The following is a 24,703-nucleotide window of genomic DNA, read 5'->3' as shown; positions in this document are numbered from 1 at the left end:
CTTTGAGTCATACATGCTCCTGTAAATAATCCTAAGAAAGACACTAGTTTACTAAGACAGACTTAGGTGGTATCATTTCTTTTATCTGTCTTCAGTGCCCTGTGGGGAATAAAGAAACATTTGGCTCACATATTCCCAAGGAAACTCACACAACAAGAGCTCACAAACCCATAATAAATGTATAAAAGTTTTCTTAATGTTCTCTAAAACTTGAAGACTTTGTCTCAAGCTTGAAGTGTTATTGGGAAGTGGTAGGAACTTTAAGAAGTATAGCCTAATGGGAGAAGATCATCAGGGGCATGGCCTTAGAAAATATATAGGCCTCTTTCCCTCTGTTTTTGCTTGCTGGCTTTCTTATGAGGTACACATATTTCCCATGACAAAGAATTCTGCTAAGTCATAGACCTTAAACCAAACAAGACAATTGACCATGGGCTGAAACTATGTGTTAAAGAATTTCTCAATTAAGTTGATGTTGCTCAGGTCTTTTATCAGAATGGAAGACTAATACAGCACTCCATTGCTTTAGGCAAATGTATGATGCCAAGTATGGCATCAAAACAAAATACACTGTAAAAATAATATTCCACCTATTTAATCTCTGCCCCATTAATCCACACAACCACTGAGTTTTTCACTGTTCCCATTCACTAGTGCTTCTTTGAGAATGTTGCAAATAGTCACACATTAGGTTACAAATTGCAAACCTGATGATACATTCCTATGCTGCTACATGCTGGGATTACAGGCCTCATTCACCATTCCTGAATCCAGAATTAAATTTTTGACTGAAAATTTTATAAAAGACAGAAGAAATACCTCAAACATACCAAATCAAATTCATCTTACCTATGAATGAAAATACGTTTGTGATAACCACTTGAACAAAACAGGTGAAGACTACATAGCCTTCTACAGTGAGTGAACCTATTAGAGGAAGAGTCTTTCTGTGGTGATATACTGTGTACCCTAAATGTGGTGATATATCGTGTACCCTAATAAACTTATCTGGGGATCAGAGGACAGAGCCAGCCACTAGATTAGACATAGATGTCATACTCATAGATCTCATAGAACTCATAGATCTCTGTGAGTTCAAGGCCACACTGGGAACAGAGTCAGGCAGTGGTGGCACACGCCTTTAATTCCAGCACTTGAGATCTCATGCCTTTGCTTGCAAAGTACACATGCCTTTAATCCCAGGAAGTGACATGGCTGGGTAGAGAATGCTATATAAGGCGCAAGAAGAAAGGAACTAAGCAGCAGTTCAACTGAAACCCTCAGGGGTGAGGACTTACGAGGTTTTCAATCTGAGGATTCGTGGAAACAGGATGGGCTGAGGAGTTGGTGAGGTGAGGTTGGCTGTAGCTTGTTCTGTTTCTCTGATCTTTCAGCTTTCACCCCCAATATCTGGCTCTGGTTTTGTTTTGTTTATTAATAAAACTGTTTAGCAATTCGTGTTACATCTTCGAAACTATAAAAGCAAAGAAGACAAGGGACAGAACACTCTGGAAGACCTTGAATGCTTTCATAGGTCTTCAGCAGTAAATCACATTGAGTATCTTGGTGCCTACTTCAGACAAGGGTTACACAACAGACACCTTACTTTGTGGGCATGCTGAGCACCTTTGAGGGCACCTACCTAGCTACACCATTTAATCTTCATTATAGTGGATATTAAGTTCTTAGAGGAGAGAAATACTGAGGTTTAAGGCATTTGTCTAGATTCTGGATTCTTACACTGGGGCAGAATTTTCTGGAGGAGAGTAAATCCAGTGCCCTCAAACCCCACCTCAGATTTCAATGCATCAAGGTCCTTATCTAGGAATCTGTATCCCCTAGATGCTGCTGCCAGGAGCTCTGATGGAGGTTACAGAGGGCAGAGTGAACACTCCCATATACTACCTCCCTTACTGCAGCACCTGGTGTCAAGAGTCTCCTTAATTGCCTGAATCACTCTGTTGCACTCCTATTCTTTTTCTCATGTGCACTGAAATTACAAATAGAATGAAAATGTAAGTGAATGCAGAACTTCTATAAGTCTATAAAAGAGAATTTAACTGAAATAGAATTAACTGATACTAGGATCATCAAGAGCAGGAAAATGCAGTAGAATGTGCATTACAAACAGCTCTCTGTTGTTCAAGAAAGGATAAAAGGCCCAGTAATCAGCATCAACCTACAGCAATTTAGCTTCAACTTATAAAGTTCACTGGTGGGCAGTAAGGAAATGCCCAGCTATTGTTTTTATGCTAATAAAGTTTTATTTCATTGCATAAAACAAGCTATATAAGTTAAAATACCTACTTAACATGGAGATGTACACGTGTCTATTTATGCTAAATACAAAAAAAAAAGCCAGGTACTTTAAGTAACACCACTATGGACATGATTACAATTCCTTTTCATACACACAGAAACTGTCTGCTGATGGCCCAGAATCAATATTGGACAGATATGTTATCATATCAATAATTTTCCAATCACATCTCCAGCTCTAACCACCAAACTAAAAACCTTATCATTTAATACAAAAATTGATTTAAAAAAAAACAGGTTTAAACATTTTTAGAACTAACCCTGTATTACATCTCAAGATTGCTTCATAAAGTGCATATCAAATAAGAATATTCTACCATGTCAAGAACCCATCAGCATTAACTAGAAATAGCTAAACTATTTCTACATGAGTAACTTTCCAAAGGCATTTTATTTCACGTCAATATCTGAACTCTAAAACTTTCATTCTCCAATAGTTCATGACTACTTACTTCCCTACTTTATGGGAGCAGCATCTCCCCCAAGGAGTCAATGCAATGCTCTGATGTGTGACTCATCTAAGCAGCTCAAGTAACACTGTGACAAGGGAAAGGCTCAGAGACCCAGCTCTAACAGTGTTCAGCTGGATGGTATGAAGCAAGTAACTTCACATAAACATCTCTTAAAAAACAAAACAAACAAACAAACAAAAAACCATACTTAGGATACCCAGAAGGTGACAGGAGGAAGGTCATAGAGAGCAAGGATTAAACTGGATGCATTTAAGTCAGTGGGGTAATGGGTATACTAGCAGGCAGGTATTCTGACAGTAATAATCTACCATGACATGAGAATCTACCCAAAGTGCTGTCACTCCCTACTTCCAGTCCTTTAATCCTGTAAGGACTAAATTATTTTACACCTTTGTAGCCTTCACCAAGTTCATAGCTCAGCTCACAATGACCTCTGAGATGGCTAAGGATGGCAAACCCACCTATGGCTGTTTATCTTGCCTTCCTAACAGACTTAGATCTAGTGGAGCTATCTTGACTATATAATATCTATGACCTTATACACATAAACAATGCTGATTGGTCAGAATTAGGTCCCACTCTATTAGTCAGGTTTTGCCCACAATTCCTGATGTTAGGTGACATTCCAGATTAGCTAAGACTATGGGAAGCACTGCTATACTCAGCCCAAAAATCTCTAACCTCTATCTCTATCACTACTTTTATAAATTTTATTATACTTTCTCTAATTTTGGTGTAACTTTTGGAAATAAGAATTTTAAAAAGAAAATTTTGAAATGTCATGTTACATTTTTCCCCTAAACATCCAAGAAGTAGCAAAGATTTACTAGAAGTAACTTCCACAGAATATAATTCTACAAATAATCTATATACTAGCAAATTACTACATGGATGCAAAGAGAGCTATAGAACACAATGGTTAAACCAGATCAAGAAACATATACCAATCCGTTGCCCTTCTAAAATGCTGTAGGATCCAAACTAATCTTCACAGCAGAATTCAACAAGAAGATTAAATCTACTTTGAAAAAAAAGCATAGCATGTTACAACATAATCAATCTTTTCTTTACATTCCTATCCACCAGTCCAATAGGAGATGTTGCCAGATGGTCTTCAAAACCTACTACTTACCCAGTCTGAAGCCATGGTTCAATCAGCCAAGTACCTCCCATACAAGCATGGGGATCTAAATTCAGATCCCGAACACTCACTTTAAAAGCTAGGCAGAGTGATGGATCTCTGTGATTCTCTAGAGATCACAGAGACAGGAGGGTCCCTGGGGCTTTCTCCTCAGCCATTCTAGCCAACAGTGAGGTCCAGGTTCAATGAGAGCCTTTCTCAAAAAAAAAAAAAAAAGACAGAGGGCTGGAAAAATGGCTCATCAGTTAAAAGCACTTGCTACTCTTCCAGAACACTGGGATTCAATTTAGACCACCCACATGAAGACTTACAACTCTAACTCCAGTCCTAGGGAGTCAGACCTCTTCTGGCCTCCATTGGCACTGTATGTGCATGATGCACAGACATATCATTCAGGCAAATGCTCATTGTGTGTGTGTGTGTGTGTGTGTGTGTGTGTGTGTGTGTGTGTGTGTGTGTATACATGTATAACTATATATTACTATATTAATGTTTTTATGCATTACTATATATAGCTATATATAATGACAACTATAACATATATACAATCTCCCAGAAATTAAAAAAAAATAGGTGGAGAGTGAGTGAAGCATAAATATGATGGTTATCTCTGACCTCCATACTCATACATGTAGGTATGTACACATCTATTATCCCATCTTCCAATGCATGGCTATTCCTTATTCCTAAACTACTTGAATTGATGGCTTTGGCTATAAACTTCCCATCCAATCTCTTTCTTATTCGCAACAGCATCAACAGAGCCTTCACATTCAACCACACAACTGATAAGAGTACTCTGCTCTGACCTTGGGAATTCAGGGCAGGAATTTGTATCTCTGGACAGCTGTATGGAGCAGAGTCATGACCTAGAACATGCCCCTTAAACAATTTTGATAGAAACTACTTTGTTTTATAAGTATACTTGTAATAGCAGCCTTTTGCCCTAATACAGTACCCTTTATTTAATAATGTCATAATTAAATAAAAATACACTAAAGCATTCATACACACTAAAAATTTATCACTATTAATCTACTGCTCACATTTGTTTTATCCACAATCTACCAAAGTTAACATTTTCAATTTGAGTAACATGGCTTTTGTTTTTTTGTTTTTTAAACAAGGTCTCAATTTGTAGCTCAACATTCTAATGGAAATTGGCTGTAAGGCTGGAATTCACTCCCAAGCCCTGAACCTTCATTCTTGCCCCTGTGCAACATACCCACCAGCTTAAGAGTATGTAGGGAGTATTTGTATAAATACATGTAATGCTTCTTGACTAAAACTTTTCATATTGTTTTTAATTCAAACTTACAGAGATGAGGAAAGTTTTTACATCCAAGGAGAAGGAAATAATCATGAAGCAGAGGGGGAAAGGAGGAAACCCTCCAAGTTCTCAAGGTATCTTTTCACTGCTTATGTGTTTCCTGTTTGTTTTCTTCTTTGTTTCGATCCTTAAAAGACATAAAAGATATTTCTCAAAAAAGCCTATTTTCCTGACACCTCTGTATACTGAAGCTGACAACAAGCCCAAGAGGTTGGATAACAGGGGAGAAGAGAGAAAAGGATCACCAACAAAGTTGGAAAGGAAAACATTAATAAGAAGACTCCAGCAAGAGGACTATGAAGAGATAAGAGTTTGGCTGTCACTTCAATTAAGGAGTCACATAATCCAAGGTAATTCAACCTCAAAAGATTTTCATTTTAAGATTTTCATTGCAATGGATTTAAATTGGTATGAAGAAAAAAGTTTAGTGCATTTCTTGGCCAACAAATTCCAAATGTAAAGCTTCACATCTAGCAGGTGTTTTCTTGTCATCCTCCTTGCTTCTCCTAACCCACCCCACCCCATGCCTAAGCTATTTAATCTCTACTGATGTCAGTTACAGAATACAGCTCTGTCCAAATTTGGATAACAAACTCACCAGCTCTTCAAAGCCACATGGCCACTGCCAGTTGAGTCTGAATACCTCTGCCCAGCTAAATAATAGCCCCAAATATTCCTTGACTTGCTAGTGCACGTGGTATTTTATTCCACAGTCCCACTTCTCATATGATTAGATATGACGTGAGGAGAGACTAAAAGGTGTTAAAACAGATACCAAGCAATCAGAGAAAACCTTAGTTTGGGTGTATTTGCTATGGGCTTGATTCAAAACAGCTTTCCAGATTCCCGGGGAGAAACAATTGTTACTAGTTAGGATTCCAGCTTTATTTACAGAAAAGTCATCAAGTGCCCAATTCACAACAGCTGTTCTTATTAGAACTTAAGGCCAGAGGGAAAAATAAAAAGGGGGCAAGAAAAACATCTGATTTTATGTGAGGCTGACCAGTGTGCACAAGGGGTAGGAAGACAGGATATCAATGTCAGTTTTAAAGCATGGCTGTAGCAAAAACAAAAAGAAGGTAAACTCAAATGCTACTAATACAAATAAAGCAATCAGACTTTATGAAGATATAAGTAACAGTTATAAGCTTCAAGAGCCTTCAGTCCAGCTGTTGTTCCTTGGCATCTATTTTGGCAGCAAAGGGAGGCACACAGAATACAGGAAAGCAGAAGCTGTGCCTACCCTATGTGTATGTGTAGAGACCAAAAAGACTTTGACAGTGGGATATGAGAAATTCTTGGGTCTGCTATATGGTTAGGGGAAAATCTGAAAGCCAACAGATATTGGTCATCTGTGGTCAGGCCAACATGTGTATCAGACTCAAGGAGTTTTAAAAAACAGGTTCCAAAGACCTCAAATGGGAAAGCCATGAGATGCTCACCAACGCTGAGGAAACAGACATACTGGGAGGAGGAAGAAATGCACACAAGATTCCAGGTAACTCTACTAAAAAGGCAGGGTATAAGTTGCCAAGCTCCACCAGAAGTGCCCTATAATTTTACTAGAAAATTTGAAGAATCAGCTTTATCTAGTTATAATACTGTAACTGACAAATTAGGTATACACAGGTACCAACGGACTCCACAAAGTTTAGCCAAAGATCTAGTCTACAGTGTGGAGGGCCACTGCTCTAAGTACTACACGGCATTATTAGCACTGTGCTTCTTGATCTAGATGCTTCAAAACCTTTGTAAGACCAAAAGAAGCCTTGGAGCAACCTAGTGTTTTCTCTTCCTCCACTTTACAGCAATCTCCTGAAAGCATTGATATCTCTGGGCCATTCCAGTAAGAAGTACCTCCATCAGTAGCCTGATTTCTGTTGAATGGATGTGAATCTCAACAAGTATTAAGTCCTTCCTCTTGGCAGCTTCCGTCCATTTGCTCCAGCTCATCCTCTGAGGAGCCCCATGTGCCCCCAGCTCAAATATCCTAGGTGGGCTGAGATTTCCATTTCTCATGAAAACTAGTTTCCAGGGCTTTAAATCACCTTTCATTCTCTGTTATACAGATGCATTCTCATAGTATAAGTCCAGAATAACTTCCAGAAGTGGTCCTGTTAGCAAAACAAAACAAAATAAAAACAAAAAAATCTGGAAACTTTTCTACCAAGGGAACTCAGCACAGCATCTTCTCATTGGCAAGTAAAGGGACATTATTATCTAAGCAAGTAAAGTCCATTCTTGAACTAAACATGCTCGAATTCAGTGACATGAATATCATAGCAGAGATCTCTATCCACTCTTCCAACTTATAGAAATGTCAAAATATTGATTTTGTTGTTTTAATGTCCAAATGTGAGGAAGGATCAGAATTGACTCTGTCCCTCTATAAAGTCTTAGAACAAATAGAACAGATCTCACCATAGCTAAGCAGAGGGAAAGATGAAACATATTCAAATTCTTACATTAAAATTATACTTTTATAATTTTATAAGTAGTAGAGGAGAACATAGGAAGGGGGAAGGAAAGGGTTAAGAAGAGGTAGTTTAGACCAGAACATTATATTCATGAATGAAATTCTCAAAAGATAAAATACAAAAACAAAAACCTCAAATGGTCCAATCTTGAGAATCAATAGTATCATGAGCAATTATATTAATATGTTTATGTGCTGCAAGAAAAAAAAATCATAGTTACCAGACAAGTGTAGTGGTGCACTCCTTTAATCCCAACCCTCAGAAGGCTGAGACAGGTGAATCAAATAGAGTTTGAGGTGGCAAGCCTAGGTTACAGTGTGAGATAAGAGTTTTTGCTGCACAGCCATCCCTTCTTGATTAAGGACAGATAGAAGATAGCAACAGAGATGCAGAAAGCCATTAGGAGACAGGAGCCAAAAAGACCAGAGATAATAAAGACAGTCAACCTCTGTATCTTTAATCCATGAGCTCCTTGCAAACTCAAAGTCCTAACTGGTTATTAGACCTCAATTCCTTGAGGACATGAACTTATTACACTGAAATCACCTGCATCTAGATTCCCTTAATGAGGCCAACATTTGGTTTGGTCACTGTATAGTGATTGGTTTAAGAGCTTCCCTGCAAATCTGTATGTTTTTTAATCCTCACACATCATACCTTAAGCCACTCAATGGCTATTGTTCACACTACAGTGATTGAGACACTTATACAAAGTCATAAAGAGTCTAATGCTATAATATTCACAGCTGGTTTTATTCTCTAACTTCTTTACTTCTATTCACTTGTTTCCTTTTTTTTTTTAATTTAAGAAGAAACTTAAGATGAAACCTCAGAGGCTATGTGAGCTGGGGCCAACTTGAACCACACACTTATATCCAATCCTTCTATACCATGTATTTAAAGAGAATACAAAAAAAAAAGTGCTTAAGAAATAGCTGTTTGTGACATAAAGAATGTGACAATGTACATCTTACTTGCTATAATGGTTTATTCTCAGAAATCTTTCACCAAAAGATAAAAATATGCGGGCATCTGACACTGTTGCAACATTTCTCTCCTATCCTCATGTAAACTGTCCCAGGTCATGATTGGAGCGTAATGTTTTCAGAGGGATGCCATTTCCCAGGGCTTCTGCCACAAATCTCACAGACTGGATGTACACAACAGAAATGTCTTCTCTCTCATCTCTGAAATCAGAAGACCAATGTCAGGATATGTGCTTTCTTTGAAAGCCCCAAAGATTGGCCCTTTCTGCCTCCCCTAGTTTGTGACAGCATCATTTCAATCTGTTATCACAGGCCCTTTTCCTGACTGTCTCTAGACTCCCTCTTGTTTTTCTTAGAAGAGCTCCACCCTCTATGTTTATATTCATTGTGAGATACTTACACCTGCAACTCCCTTCCCCAGCCCACTCCATTTCCTATTAATAACACCAGCACTAAGAGTCAAGTTTTGGGAGGATTTGATTTCAGAACAGGTGCTGAGCCAGCCACTGAATTCAGAATTCAGTTAATTGTAATCCTGGAACCCTGTAAGGTAGAAGACATGAGGAAAAAGTGCTGAAAGACAGTCATGTAGTATTTTTGGAAGTGAAACCTATGACTCATTATTGATTAAACCTTATTTCCAGCAAATAGCTTCTGCACAGATAGGGAAGAGAAAGTGTGAAATTCAAACAGGGAAGGTGAAGATCTCAAACCATTTCTTTTTCTCAAGTTACCACAGAATTCTGTACTCTATCTTGAAGTGTTTCCAAAAACACTATTTTCAAAACCACTGGCTAATACTTAAATTTTTTCCAGAAAGAATTACAAATGCCACACGATAATACCACATATTTTGTAATGACATAAGATGAGCAACACCTCTCCCTCCTCCCCCCAAAAAGGCCAATTTTAGTTAACCCTTAGCAATCAGTACATTGGGTTCACATTTGAATTAAACATCCACAAGCTGTAAGCATTTATCCAGATTTAAAGGTCAAGTCTCATGTTTCATGATCAAGCAATGAGGGAAGAAGGCCAACTGGGATGAGTAAACCTGACCTCGTCTTGACTGTGAAAGACGAAAATCATCCAAAGGAAACAGAAACCATCAGGTACCTCAGTCCCACCTGGTGCAGAATCCCCTGCTTTGGGAGGATAAAGTCTCCACAACAGCAAGCACACACACTCTTTGTAAAAGACCCCTTTTAAACTGATTTTTAGCATGCATTCATTAAATAAGAATTGTCATCCAGGCATCTATTTCCAGTCCTCTTAATTAAAGCATGCTAGATTGTAACTTGGTTGGTAAAGTGCTCACTTAACATACACGAAGTGCTGGAGGGGTTTGATTTCCAGCATCACAAACTATGCACAGTGACACACTCCTGTAATCCTAGTATTCCAGAGGTGAAGGCAAGAAGATCAAGAGTTCCAGGTCATTCTCAGCCTCAAGGAGAGTTCCAGGCCACCTTAGGCTACATGAGACCCCATCTCAAACAAAACAAATCAATGCATACATGTTTCCTTCGCAAAAGCAGCTAATTCCCAAAGAAGCTACTAAATAAATAATAGGTAGATAGATAGATAGATAGATAGATAGATAGATAGATAGATAGATAGATAGATCAAGCATTTAGACTGCCCTGGTTGTAAGTACTCCACATCCCTCAGCTTATCAAATAGGTCACAACATGCCAAGAAAAAATGTCACACCTATTACAACCAGGCTTCTTGTTTTGCCTGAGCTATGACAAAGTGAGAGGACATTGGAGATGATGCTGAAAAAAGCTAAGGAAATACCACTACTGAGTAAATACAGAGGCAGTCATAAATTTGCTGCTCGGGCTACAACTGAGATTCTTTCCCACATGATGTGGCAGGTCTCTTTCAGAGTTGAGTTTACTCTGAATCTTCATGCCCTTTCTATTTCTAGTCTGTAATACTCTGGGGATAGAAAAATGTTTCCTAAAGATCTTCATCATTAAGGGCTACGACTTTGGATTCTATTCTATATCAACCCAACACAGGAGACAGTAGAAGGTCAACGACTTAGGTCTCTCAAAACTGAAATCATCAGGCCTTCCTCCTCCTTCAAATCCAAGTTAAAATGGCCACCCTTAGGTACTTCATGATTTCTGTTTTGGTTTTGGGTTTTTTGGCAAGAGGGGGCAGTCTCTAGACAAACAACCTTACAAACCTTACTATTATCCAGAAAGGAATAAACCTTGTTAATTTAATTAAAGTTAAAAATCTAACAAGATGATGGTAGCCATTAATACTGTTAAAATACTACATTAATATGAAGATTTTGAAATGCATATCGTAAAAATTGCTAACTATACACACAAAAAAAGATAGGAAGACAAAAAACTTCATGTGTTTGTTAGTGAGCTATACTTATCTCTGAATCATCTTTCATGCCATTTTTCATTCTATCTACTGAAATCTTATAACATTTCTTATCAACTGGAATAAACCCTTCACAGATTAACAACATTAACCATTTAATTATTAGTATACTTTACCTTTTTAATAGTGATTTCACCTGTACTTGAAAATAAAGAGCTTGCATAATAAATCAAAAGAGTATTAAGAATTCACTGTTTCACTGAGCATAGTAACACACACCTGTAATCCTAGCACATGGTAGGGTTAGGCAGAATGATCACAAATTCACAGAACAGTCTGGGCTACACAGCAAATTTAAGGCCAGTCCAGGTTGCTTAAGGAAACCCAGTATCAAAAACTCGCCTAACCACCCCACCAAAAAATGAAAATAAAATAAAATTACTGTTGATCATATGTTTTATTTTCAAGTCCTCCCTGGCCAGAAGCTTGATGTGGCCTGTTCTTTCTGTCCATTTCCCTAATTAAACATACCAATAAAAGTTTACTAACTGTAAATCAATTAAAAAACCTTTCTTAAGATAATTTCTCAAATACCCAAGATGGCCTTGAACTTGCTATGTAGCTAAGAATGGCCTTGAACTTCTGATTTTCTTGCCTCCACCTCCTAAGTGCTGGGATTATACAATCATACTGGCTTTAGGTGGTAATCATGATTAAATCCAAGGCTTAGTGCATGCTGGACAAATTACTCTAACTGAGCTATATTCTCAGCCTCTAAAACTAAATTCTTACAAAAATTACAATTACACTATAAGAGAGTTAATCTTTAGTAAAAATAACAATTGAAAACAGTTTTTTTATAGGTTTATGGAATAAGACAGATCTGTAATATACAAAACCAAATGGTTTCAAAGCTAGTCACACTGTAAATCAAAGTACAAAAACCCTACATACTAAGCACCACAACAAATATTTTAGAAAAGTACAAAAAACGATAAAAAACAAAACAAAACAAAACCAAAAAAAAAAAAAAACCAAGGTGTCAAGAGCACTTTGCAGGGGAATCTTGTCTGCTGGTTTTCTACACTGTTCCTCCAGGGCTGGCATTCAGAAAAAAACAAGAACCATCCAGAAGCAGGATCTACGCAACCACTACTACTGCAATCCAGAATGTTGACAGGGTAAAATAACAAGCAAAGAACACATTGTATTTATGGTAACAGGTACAGTTATAAACATAATGTGTGCTTTTGAAATACAAAACCCATTCTCCATTTGAGTTAAAAACTCTTATGTCCTGGAGGTAGGTTCCAAGGGGAATTTTACAAATAGTATGGTCCTCACCTGAGACACTGGTATAAGGAAATGTGTCTCAACCTTATCAAGGAAGCTGCCCAACCAGGCAAGCCCTAGGGTCCTGTGGAGTATCACAAGAACAAACTAAGAACAAAACCTTAAATGCTTCAGCCAAAAAGACAGTCTACCTGTGTCTTCTCCCTTCCACAATTCTCTTACAGAGTGAACAGTCTGGTGGTTATAAACAGCTGAGGTAGAAGACAAACTTGGTGTTCCTGGCTTCTGTCTGGGAAGGAGAGAAATGTTCTAGATATGACACTAGTGATGGTTGCACAATAACAAGACATACTAATGCCACCAATCTATATACCGCAGATGGTTATTTACATTTTACCACAAAAAATAATAAAAATAAGCAATCTACAGGCACCACCTTGTGTCCAATTTCTTGCAGCCTAAAAGGTACACTTGCTTTTAAATATATTTTCTTCCATGATGAAAGATAAATACCATTACACTTCGTAAGATACAGGAAAACAATCTTTTAAGTGTTAATGAACTTAATAAACTCTATGAATAGTGCCTGCATATAGTCTGCAAGGATTTTTGCTTGGGGACCTTGGGGACAGCTTGCATAGAAGTTCACATGAGGGTTATCCCCACCTCAGGCCTGTTTCATGCAGGACATACCCAGCTCTTCCCTGTCACAGATCTAAGATATAAAAGGCCTTATCAAATCAGAAACACTTGGGGAGCTACTACACTTTGCCCAACATCTTTTTTTTTTTTTTTTTTGAATCTCTATTCTTCAGGTTCTTCTGTCTGAGTTGATCTCTTACTTCTATCAGCACAAAAGAGCCAAGTGTATATAGCAAGGTTGCACCTAGATCCTCTACTACTCCCTCTATACAGGGTCAACACTGTCCAAATCACATGTCCAGTCTAAACATTGCTGAGACTCTCCAGAGCCACAGTTGGCCTGCATTCAAATTCCAAGGCTGCCACCTCCCATCAATGTAACAAGAGGCAAAGGACCTTCAATCCCTGTGCTATATTAGCAAATGACTGAATTGAGGAACATTTATAGAATTTTAACAAAGCCCAGGTCCCAGAACACATCCCTCCACAGATACTGCACCCACTCTCTTCTTGGGTAATGCGAGGAGGAGGCCATTTTCTCTGTTTCTACTTAAAAATTCTCCAAACATACAATTCTAAGAGACAAGGCAATTGAGTCCATAGCATTTCAGGAATCATTAACTAACTATTCCCAAATCAGATAGAAAAAAAATGAACGATAATTTTAATTCTGTAATTAAAAAGCAGCAAAAGTGCTCCAAATGGCAAATAGTACTCCACAACCTAATTGGAGGGGGGGGGGGGTGTTTCTTACCCTGACCTTAGCAAAGGGAATCTATGGCTGAGTGTCTGTGTGGAAGCTGTTGCACACAGGACTCAGAGGTCAACTTCAGGGGCTGTTTCTCAGGTGCTGCCCACTTTGTTTCTTGAAACACATCTTTCATTGGCCTGTAGCTTGCTGGTTAGACTAGGCTGCGATCCATAGGTTTCCATCTTCACAGTACTGAGATTGTAAGTATATGCCACCACACCTGTTTGTCTTTGTTCTTGATAATAAGTTCTGGGGGTTGAACTCAGGCCTCAGCTTTAAAGGCAAACACTTCACTATCTCCCTGATTACTTTTATGTCTACCACATATAAGCATCTTTGTTCCAGAAAATTAGAGCCTTGAACCACTAAGCCTTAGTCAGCAGAGACATTTTATCAAGCAAAAGATAAAAGATACAAGCTTTTTTTTTTTAAATCATGCTTGATAAACATCAAGTGACAATGTTGATGGCTATACTAACACAACTTTAGCAAGAAGGTTAACTGGCTGTATAAATACACCAGAGACCTATGAGATTGTGGACACCTCAGGTGTTCCAAAAGATTTTGTTTCTAAGCACTCTGCATATCACTTGAACTGTTATAAATAAATCTCTCTCCCTTGAAAGGTTCTCTGGAGCCATGTTTCCTGCTTCCTGCCCATAAAGCTGCTTCCCTAGGCTAGGTGCAACTTTCTATGTGAATAATTAGACAGGTTCTAGTACTTATTTCTATGGAGGGAATATACAATATACAGACTCCACAAAGTGATAGGTAACCCTGTGAGCAGCTCTGCAGGAAAGCATCAGTGACAAAATGTGCTACACTTAGGTTGCCATGGAGATGAAGCTAATGTACCAGGATAGCGCCTCTTACTACAGTACACAAAAACCATCTGGGTATGAGAAATTTGGTTTTGCAGGACACTCAGCTCAAACTTCTGTCAGTTTTCCCCACACACAGTTGTTTTATGAGATACAGGTTAATAAAATGAATTGTTACATACTGTGTGTGGCTCACTATTGTCTAATATGCTTAAACTAATCACTTAAGATTCTATAAAGGAGTAGGAATGTCATAAAGTGGTACAGCACTTTGCCTAGCATGTATGAGTCTTCAGGTTCAATCACAGCACTGAAAGGCAGAAAGAAAAAAAATTTAAATTTAGGCATTGCCTAGGAGTAGTCTGCAAAGAAGTAAATGGTTTTGTCATCAAACTACTTCCTAAATATTTATGTTTATATCCATAGATCTGTGCTGCTATTAACCTTGGTTAAAGAAACTCTTTGCAGTGAGTAGTGTCAATGCAAACTCATAACAGATCAAAGTCCTGAAAATAAATGACTGGATATAACATTTCGATTAACCCCTCCTTCAAGGCTCAGAGAGCATCTTAGGAGAAAGAGGAGAAAGAATTAAGAACCACAGAGAGGGAACATGCAGCTTTCTCTTTGTGGGTCTGGGTTACCTCACTCAATATAATCTTTTCTACTTCCATCCATTTATATGCAAATTTCATTTTTCTTTGCATCTAAATAATATTCCATTATGTACATGTACTACATTTTCATTATCCATTCATCTGTTGAAGGACATTTAGGTTGTTTCTATTTCCTGGCTATTTGAAATAGGACTGAGAAAATATCTGTGAAATAGTATGCCAAGTCCTTTAGGCCATATGCCAAGGAGTGGTATAGCTCGATCGTATAGTAAATTTAATTTTAGTTTTCTTGGGATTCTCCATGTTCTCTCTCATCTGTCGTTCCTAGCTCCAAAGCCTCAGATATGAGCACACAACAAAGGGTAACCAAAGAAACCATTAAATTATAAAGGGACTATAGGTGGGACTTGGGCGGGGAATAGCAAGATATAGGTGATATGAAGTGGGGAAATGAACAATAGAGGAAAGGTTCCAACTGGGAAGGGGGAGGGGAGTAAATACAGAAGAAGGAGGAGGAGGGATGAGGGACAAATAACAATAAGTTGATAAAGCCTCAATGAATTGTATACATACATATATCTTAAAGGAAGTTAATGCCACTTGGGCTGACAATACTCCTTATAAGAACCATAGACAAACAAAAACCCTTTCTTAGACCAGCATAATTCTTTACTACATTCTAAATCTTATCCTATACCCTTAAATAAGTATAACTACCACCTTTCAGCATAGAAGTCCCTCTACAAATGGAGACCATCACAGAAAACCACAATTCGACATAAAGTAGTGATCAACAGATGACTGGGAATCCCAACCCCAACAGATGCATCTACATCACAGCTCCTGCATCTATGGCTCAAAACCCATCTTGGAAAGTAGGGCAGAAGGACTGTAAGAGTCAGAATACCAGGAAGTCTGCAGTTAAATAGTCTCTCTTAGAAATGGCTGCATACATAAGATCAGAACAAAGGCATTATCAATGGACATGTTAACATGAAAGAGGGAAATTTCTGGGTGTCTCAACTTTAGATAAATAACTAAAGGTAGCTAATGACAGCTGGGAGGAGAACTGGCCTTCCCATGGCTGAGTCCCCTAACTGTCCAAAGCAGAGTGGTCAGCCCTAAAACCATATATATATAAACAACAAAAATGGACTCAGCAGGTTGTATTTATTTGTGTGTATGTGTGTGTGTGTGTGTGTGCGTGCGTGCGTGCGTGCGTGTGTGTGTGTGTGTGTGCTCTCACATGCTTGTGCATATACATGCATGCATACAAATGTATGTACATAGCAATGATCAAAGCAAAAACAAGGCTATCTATTTGAGGTGGGGGAACATGACTAGGAAGAGTATAAAGGAAGGTCATTGGAAGGGACTTGAGGGATGGAAGAGTGAAAGTGATGTAATTCTATTTCAATTAAAAATTAATTTTAAAAGAATTGTTAAGAGCCATAGAATGGGGACAGAGTGCTGTAAAATGCCGTCTTCTGGATATGGCATGGTCATTGCACTCAAGGAGTCACAGCCAAAGATATGTACAATATCAAGCCAATTCATGATCCCAACCCTAGCTGAAGACCTACTGTCAATTGATGGCTGCAAGGAGGAAGAAGAGTCCTTTTTCCTTTGCAAGTCTGGCCACTGGAAGGTTGCCTATGCTCCAGTGGATGGCTGCATACCATGTGCATAAAGACTTCACAAGTGACTATGGAGAGGGTGAAGTTCAGAGTGGAGACGTGGTGGTGGATAGTTGCGGGGGAGGGTTCAGAGGGATGTGGAAAGGGGAGTGAGGGGTGGATCTGATCAAAGTATATTGTATATGTGTATGAAATACTCCAAGAAGTATTAAGAAAATATTGACAAAGGGTTTTAGATATTCTGTACAAGTATACAGATGCCTAATACACACACACACACACACACACACACACACACACACACACACACACACACACCATGCACCCAAAGATGTTCTGATAATTTGTCATCTTAGAATGCAAACTAAAACCAGAAAATACCACTTCACCTTTAAATTGGCTTTTGTTTTTCAGTCACAAAAGTTGTTTATATATTCCAGATATGAAGCCTGTAATACACACACACACACACACACACACACACACACACACACACACACACACACAAATATTATCTTATATTCTTTGAGTTGTCCTACTTTGACAATATCCTTTAAAACAAAAGTTTTTTGTTTTTTAATTTGGTTGTCTGTTTAATCTATTTTTCTTTTGGTTTTTCATTCTTTAGATGTTACATTTAAGAAAATGTTTTCTAATCTGTGCTAAGTAGTTTATGTAAACTTGACATAAGCTAGAGTCGAAGAAGAAGAAGAAGAAGAAGAAGAAGAAGAAGAAGAAGAAGAAGAAGAAGAAGAAGAAGAAGAAGAAGAAGAAGAAGAAGAAGAAGAATCCTCAATTGAGAAAATTCCTCAATAAGATCAGGCTATACTACACAGGCCTGTAGGGCAGTTTCTTAGTGATTGATGTGGTGGGGTGACCCCTGGGCAGGTGGTCCTAAATTCTACAAGAAAGCAGATTGAACAAGCCATGGGGAGCAAGCAGGCTAGTAAGCAGCACCCCTACATGGCCTCTACATCAGCTCCTGCCTCCAGGTTCCTGCCCTGTTTGAGTTCCTTTCCCTCGATAATGAACAGTAATGTGAATTGTAAGATGAATTAACCCTTTTCTTACTGGTTATGTTGTTTCATCACAGCAATACTAACCCGAAGAGATCGTGTAAGAGTCCTTCTCCCTGAAAAACATTGATACTCTGACCAGAAATAACTGGAAATATCTCACCATACTTAAAGGCAGGGCTTCACACTGGTAAATAACAGCTAAATTAAGTCATACAGCTTGACCCTGGTTCCACATGACCAGTTTTAAGAAAAGGAAACTGGATACACCCAGAGACATAAGAGATGTAAACAAAGAAAATGGCCAAGAGAGATATACATGCCAAGGAATACCACTATAGAAGTAACCAACACACAAACACCTTGATTCTAAAAGGCCAAACTTCAAAATCATCAATAATTAAGTTTCTGTTACTTATGCTACCTAGCCAGTGGTATTTTGTTATGGTCACCTTAGCACTATAACAAAGAATTTTATTTTTGGTCTTATATTTGATACATTTATATATATTTTTTAATTGTATGTCCATGGGTGTTTTGCCTGCATGTATGGCTATTTACTACATGAGTGCCTAGTACCTTCAGATTACAGAGAGGGTGTCAGACTCCCTGGGACTGGAGTTACAGGTGGTTGTTAGCCATCATGTGGGAACCCAGGTCCTCTGCAAGAGCAACAAATACTCTTAATCACTGAGCCACTGCTTCAGCACTCATTTGCTCCATTTTGAAATGTATTTTACATAGGGTATAAAGCAGAAATATGTTCTTCTTTTCCACTGGCTAATTGTGTTGATGACTGTCCTTTTCCCATCTAATAATCTAATTACATTTTTGCATGTCTGTGGTGTACATGCATATATGCAACTATGTGAGCATAAGTGTAGCATCAGAAGCTGACATCAAGTGTCTTTTTTATTCAGCCCTCACTGGAACCCAAGGCACAGGATAGCCGGCTTAATCCAGAATTCCTCCTTCTCCCATACTAAGATTACAGGAAGACTGCCATGGCATTCTGGCACTTAATTGGATATTCAAGATCCAAACTATGGTCTTTATACCTGCATGGCAAGTATTCTACCTGGTAAGCCATCTCCCCAAGTCCCAAGAGTCTTAGTACTTCTGCCTCCCCCACTCCAAACCCCTACTGCCACCAAAAGAAGGAAAGAAAAAAGATTCATGGGCTAGACCTCCAGTTCTATTCCATGTGTTTTCCAATAGCAGCACTATGCAGTTTGAATTTCCAAAGCTTAGAATTAAAATTTTAAATTGTTAAAATGTGAGCCTTAAACATTTGTTATTTTTTCCTAAGACTGTGAAGGCATTTCATTGCATTTTTATCTTTTAGGAAATTAAAAAAAAATCTGTTTTGTAATATATTAATCTGACCTGAAAAAGGTTAAGTTTGATACTCTCTTCTAGCTTCTAAGAAGGTAACCTGCTAAGTCTTTAGAATGTCTCTGAGCCAGCTGGGTGGTGGTGGTGCACGCTTTTAATCCTAGCACTTGAGAAGCAGAGGTAGGCAGATTTCTCTGAGTTTAAGGCCAGCCTGGTCTACAAATAGAGTTCTGAGACAGCCAGAGAAGATACACAAAGAAACTCTGCCTCAAGAAAACAAAAAAACAAAACAAAACAAAATGTCTCTGAGCCATACTGCATGACCTATGCTAGCTGTATGGTTTACTGTATGGGCCTCAAGCCATGCAGAATGATCTTTATCTACTAAAGGGGATAGAAATAAAGGTTGTCCATATGGGTAGCCAACTTGTGAACGTGTTTAGCCACCAGTAAAAACTGTGGACCTTAAGGCTCAAGTGAGTTTCTTTGTTTAGCAATAGTTTATGTGTGGTGACACATATAATTGCTGGAAGGAGTACTACCCAACAAGCTGAAGTCATACCTGGTACTCTCCCAATCCGGCCCCTCATGTCTTCTCTTGATGGTTTTTTTGTTTTGTTTTTTGTTTTTTCATTTACACGGTTTCTCTGTAACTTTGGACCCTGTCCAGGAACTCACTCTGTAGACCAGTCTAACCTCGAACTCACAGAGATCCACCTGTCTCTGCCACCCCAGTGCTGGGATTAAAGGCGTGCACCACCACTGCCTGACTTCCCTTGATGTTTTAATACCCATTTAGTGAAATAATTATAAATGTGATTAAAACAGCTTTGCTAGTCTGCATTCAAGCAAATTACTGAATCTGAGGGAGGTCTTAGAAAACCCTGACTTGCAAAATCATTTAAAGCAGAGATCAGTTGCCAGGTAGTCATGATCTTTTATTCCCATCATTCTTTTCAGTGTATGTAAAAGCTCTAATTAGGCCATAGCTGAGTTCTACAAAATACAACTACATGGAAGTAAACCTTCACTGTTGAGCATTATTAATATCTCCCAAGTCACATCTAATAAAAAATTTCCAGTAAATGGCCTTTATCAGATTAGCATTATTCAAAGGTTATACAAAATAAGCAACATCCTGATCTGTCAAAGAGGAGGAATGTAACAGTTCCAGCTATCTTTCTAGCAATAGATCCAATGATATAGACTGAAAAGGGTAGACATCTCAGCATCAGTTTACCAAAGTGGTTTTCTATTTAGAAATAGAACCCTCTCTGGAAGCCTTTGTAATCTTACAAAATTTTTCAATGTCAGAAAAAACAATTCTATGGGTTACACCTATCAACATTTACAATATAAGAAAACTGGAATTTATTCACTTTAAAATAATAAAGTCTGGGGACAGGAAGGAAGATGACTCAGCAGGCCAAAGTGCCTACTGCATGAGCCAATGACTTGATTTCAATCCCTGGTACCCATGTGCCTTAGTTAGGGTTTACTGTTGCTGGGAAGAGACATCATGACCACAACAACTCTTATAAAGGAAATATTTAACTGTGGTGGTTCGCTTATAGTTCAGAGGTTCAGTCTATCATGGTAGGGAGCATGGCAGCTTGCAGGCAGGCACAGTGCTGGAGAAATAGCCAAATGTCCTACATCTTGCAGGCAACAGGAAGTTTACTAACACCCTGGGAAGTATTCTGAGTATATGAAACCTCAAAGCCCACCCCAACAGTGACACATTTCCTCTAACAAGGCCACACCCACTACAACAAAGCCACACCTCCTAATAGTGCCACTCCCTGTGAAATTATGGGGTTCATTTACATTCAAACTACCACACCATGTAATAGTGAAAGGAGAAAACCAACTGTGATAAGTTGTCCTCTAGCCTCCACATGCATACCATAACATCAATGCACATATATTCACAGTAGTAAATGTATCTAATAATAGTCAATTTGAAAAACAAAAGTATTGTTTTCTAAAATAAAGGATGGGTATGCCAATGTTTTTCTTAAACTTTCTTACATCTTATTTCATACTAGATAGCAAAGTTCTCATATCCATCTCCACATTCAGTTCATGGCATAGCCACTTTATTAGTATAAGAAGACACTCTGGCCTTACACTGATACACAGTTTAAACTAAATTAAGAGTTTCCCTCCAGGATTGTATGAGCAAGAGATATGGAGACCATGATTGGAAAAAGCACAGGGACAAATAGCCAAACTAGTGGAAACACATGAACTGTGAACCAATGGCGGAGGAGCCCCCATGGAACTGGGCCAGGCCCTCTGAATAAGTGGGACAGTTGATTAGCTTCAACTGTTTGGAAGGCTCCCAGGCAGTGGAGCCAGGACCTGTCCTTGGTGCATGGGCTGGCTTTTTGGAGCCTGGGGCCTATGCTGGGACACTTTGCTCAGCTTTGGTGTAGGGAAGAGGGGACTGGACCTGCCTTGGCTGAGTCTATCAGGCTGGGCTGACTCCCCAGGGGAGACCTTGCCTTGGAGGAGGTGGGAATGGGGGATGGATTGGGAGGAGGGCGGGGAGACCTTGCCTTGGAGGAGGTGGGAATGGGGGATAGATTGGGGGGAGGGCTGGGGGGCAGGAGGAGGGAGGACGGGGGAATGTGTGGTTGATATGTGAAATTAAGTTTTATATACATGAGTTTCCCTCCAGATAACTTACATCTTTTTTTGCTTTGCAAATATAAAAAATGATATTTCCATAAAGGCTATCTGGAATATGGAATCTGAGATCTCATCAACAAATCTTCCAGACTTGATTCCTTTCAAACCTACTGTCCATCTTGAACTTTAACTGGTCCTTTTGCTGGCACATGATCTCTTAGCACATTTCAGTCATTTAGATAACACTGGTTTGCACAGCTTCTAATGTTTACAATTCATCATATAACATCAGAAATTACAGATCTATATTTTTCACCATTGATTACATCATCAATAGTGGGTACAAGATTTCTGAAAATTTTCATATTCATTTGAAAACTCAAATGTCTATCACTGGGGGAGAGTAATGTAAAGGAGTCAGTCTTTCAGTTTCTCTCAGACTACATATGTAAATGTCTACTTCCAAAAAGCCAGAGCATATGATTCATTCTTTTAAATAAAAGAGAAAGTTCCATGGAAAAAGTGGCTCAGAAAGTTGGGCCCATGACCGAAACACATGCATACTTCTTCTATGAGGTGACTGTCAGACCTCAGTATCTAGTTCTCACTCTGTCAGACCTCAGTATCTAGTTCTCACTCTGTCAGACCTCAGTATCTAGTTCTCACTCTAAGTCTTGAAGAGAAGTGTCCCCCAGTGGTGAGATTTAATAAAACTAGTACTTTCACTCTTTCACCAAGAATATTCCAAGTGAAATTAGCCTTTACTTCCTTCAACAATGTGATGTACAGAGTAAAAAGGAATTTGATGAACTGTGCTGCCCTAACTTGGGCCAAGACACCCTTTCTTCCAAATTTCATGAGAGTCCTGTATCCTGACCAGAAAAAATCCTAGAGGTCACAGCAAGGTGGGGCCCCTGTGGGCACATGAAATGCTGAACAGCCAAAAGCTACAAGTTGAAAAAAATCAAAGAAGCCACATCCTAGGAAACAGACAGGCTCCAGGACCTATTCATGTGCCCAAGACATGAAGACATGGAGCCTCTAGACAGCCGGAAGGACAGTCAGACAGGAATGTGAGGAAAGCTTTTTGAGAAAGGCTGTCTTCAAAGTTCTCCAAAACTGCCAAAATATTACAGTTGTACTAACTAGGAAAATGCACCTGATGTCATTTTAACGAAAATTTTATAATTCAAGAAAAGCAGCAATTCAGAACTATTATGTACATTTAAAGCTCAATACAAATATAGTATACTTTCAAGAGCAAAGAAGAGCAAATACATTGGCAGAAAAAATACAAAGCAGTTCAACTCCTCTCCAAAAAGGGCAAATCAATGCATAAAGAAGAAATCATTTAGGGTTATGGATGAAGATTGATCCTCCCATATATGACAGGCCCATTTCCACACTGATGTAATTGTGGGAAAAGAGAAAGCAGATTCAATTTACTTAGTTAAAAACTAAAAGCTGTTCAAGTTATTTTCCACTATATAGAAAACAAGATGGCAATCTCCAAACCCCCAAATTTCTGTCTATTCAATTTTATCAGCTGCATGTGTACATACAAAACTATTTCCCTAATCACCCTAACCCCAGGAATCTGATGGCCACAGATACGCTGTGTGTTGTTTTATACTATAATCCTTAGGAGGGCACAATCCATTGTTACAGCTAAGATTTTCTCCTTCTAAAGACCTTGTATCATCTCACTGAGGATATAAAATGCATACATAGGGATGTAAACCCCACTTTAAAAAGGTGTGCTTTCCATGTCAGTAGAAAGGGAAATTGTTCCAAAAGACAAACAAGAGTAGCAAGTTTGAATGATTCTGAAATGAATAAAGAGTAGACAATGCAATCTCATCAAATGCCAAGTAACTTTTCTAGAAAAGAGGTGGTCTTCAGAGATGCACAGTTCCCCAAGGCTTAGAAGATACAAGTTTTAAGGGAGGAGGTTAAGCCTTGGACTTGCTCCTGCCAGATATGAAAGTCTCAGGTGCTTACTTCGAGGCTTATTCTGTAACCCTGTATTTTACCCTGAAATACACAGCAGACAGCTCATAAAATGACTGTCTATAATACAAATCACCAGTCCCTGCTATAAACAAGCACACCTTACTTAGTCAACTGATGCTCCAAAAAAATGCTGTAACTTTTTGTGGCAACAGCAACAGGAACAAGTTGCTTTAAAAGTGGGGAAAGGAAGGGGAGAAAGCTCAACAGTAGTGTTTGCCTAGCATATACAAAACACTGGTTTCTATTCCAGTACTATTATGTAACACTGTCAACAATATCCACACAAAGGTATCATTAAGAATTATGCTGTCCTCCACCATAGCCAATAGCCATATGTGGCTAAGCTCAAAATAAAATTAAACATTCATTTCCTCATTTGAACCAATCAAATCTCAAGGGCTCTAAAGTCACATTTGGGTACCACTCATCTTCTGCAGACACCAGCACAGCCATTACTGAATAAGTTTCTATTGTATGGACATAGGGCTCTAGATCATCACATTATCTCTACTATAGCCACTCATTCTTTACTTATATCTGAGGAGAATTACCTTGATTTTGTTGAGTGGGAAGACCCACCTATTACGTATGGTACCATCACCTGGCTAGAGTCCTGGACTTTATAAGTAGAAAGGGGGACTGAACAACAGCATGTATTTATTGCTCTGTGCTTCCTGAGGGTAGATGCAATGTGCCCAGCCAGCCTCCTGCGCCTTCTACCATGTCTTCCCCACTACTATGGACTGCATCCCCATGGAACTGCAAGCCAAAATAAACCCATTCTTAAGCTGCTTTTGTCTTGGCAACACAACAGTAAAACACTTAGCTTGAAATTTGTTTTTGTGAACAATGACCAACAGTTAAAAGTA

General features: G+C 38.7%; 1 protein-coding gene across 8 annotated transcripts in view; it reads right to left on the bottom strand.

The window, feature by feature from the left end:
- The window catches only part of Dip2c (disco interacting protein 2 homolog C), a 417,859-nt gene that overhangs the window by 241,028 nt on the left and 152,128 nt on the right, over window positions 1-24,703 (bottom strand). The window contains exon 1 of one of the 8 annotated variants that reach the window (XM_076572889.1): window positions 7,121-7,217. The exons of the other annotated variants lie outside the window; for them this stretch is intronic. The gene's annotated coding sequence lies outside the window, so the exon portion shown is untranslated. Of the gene's footprint in view, window positions 1-7,120; window positions 7,218-24,703 lie in introns of those variants that run through there. 8 annotated transcript variants of the gene reach the window in all.

This window comes from Peromyscus maniculatus, chromosome 5 (genome assembly GCF_049852395.1).
Source record: "Peromyscus maniculatus bairdii isolate BWxNUB_F1_BW_parent chromosome 5, HU_Pman_BW_mat_3.1, whole genome shotgun sequence".
NCBI classification, from domain to species: domain Eukaryota; kingdom Metazoa; phylum Chordata; class Mammalia; order Rodentia; family Cricetidae; genus Peromyscus; species Peromyscus maniculatus.
This window is presented reverse-complemented; position numbering and strand designations above follow the sequence as displayed.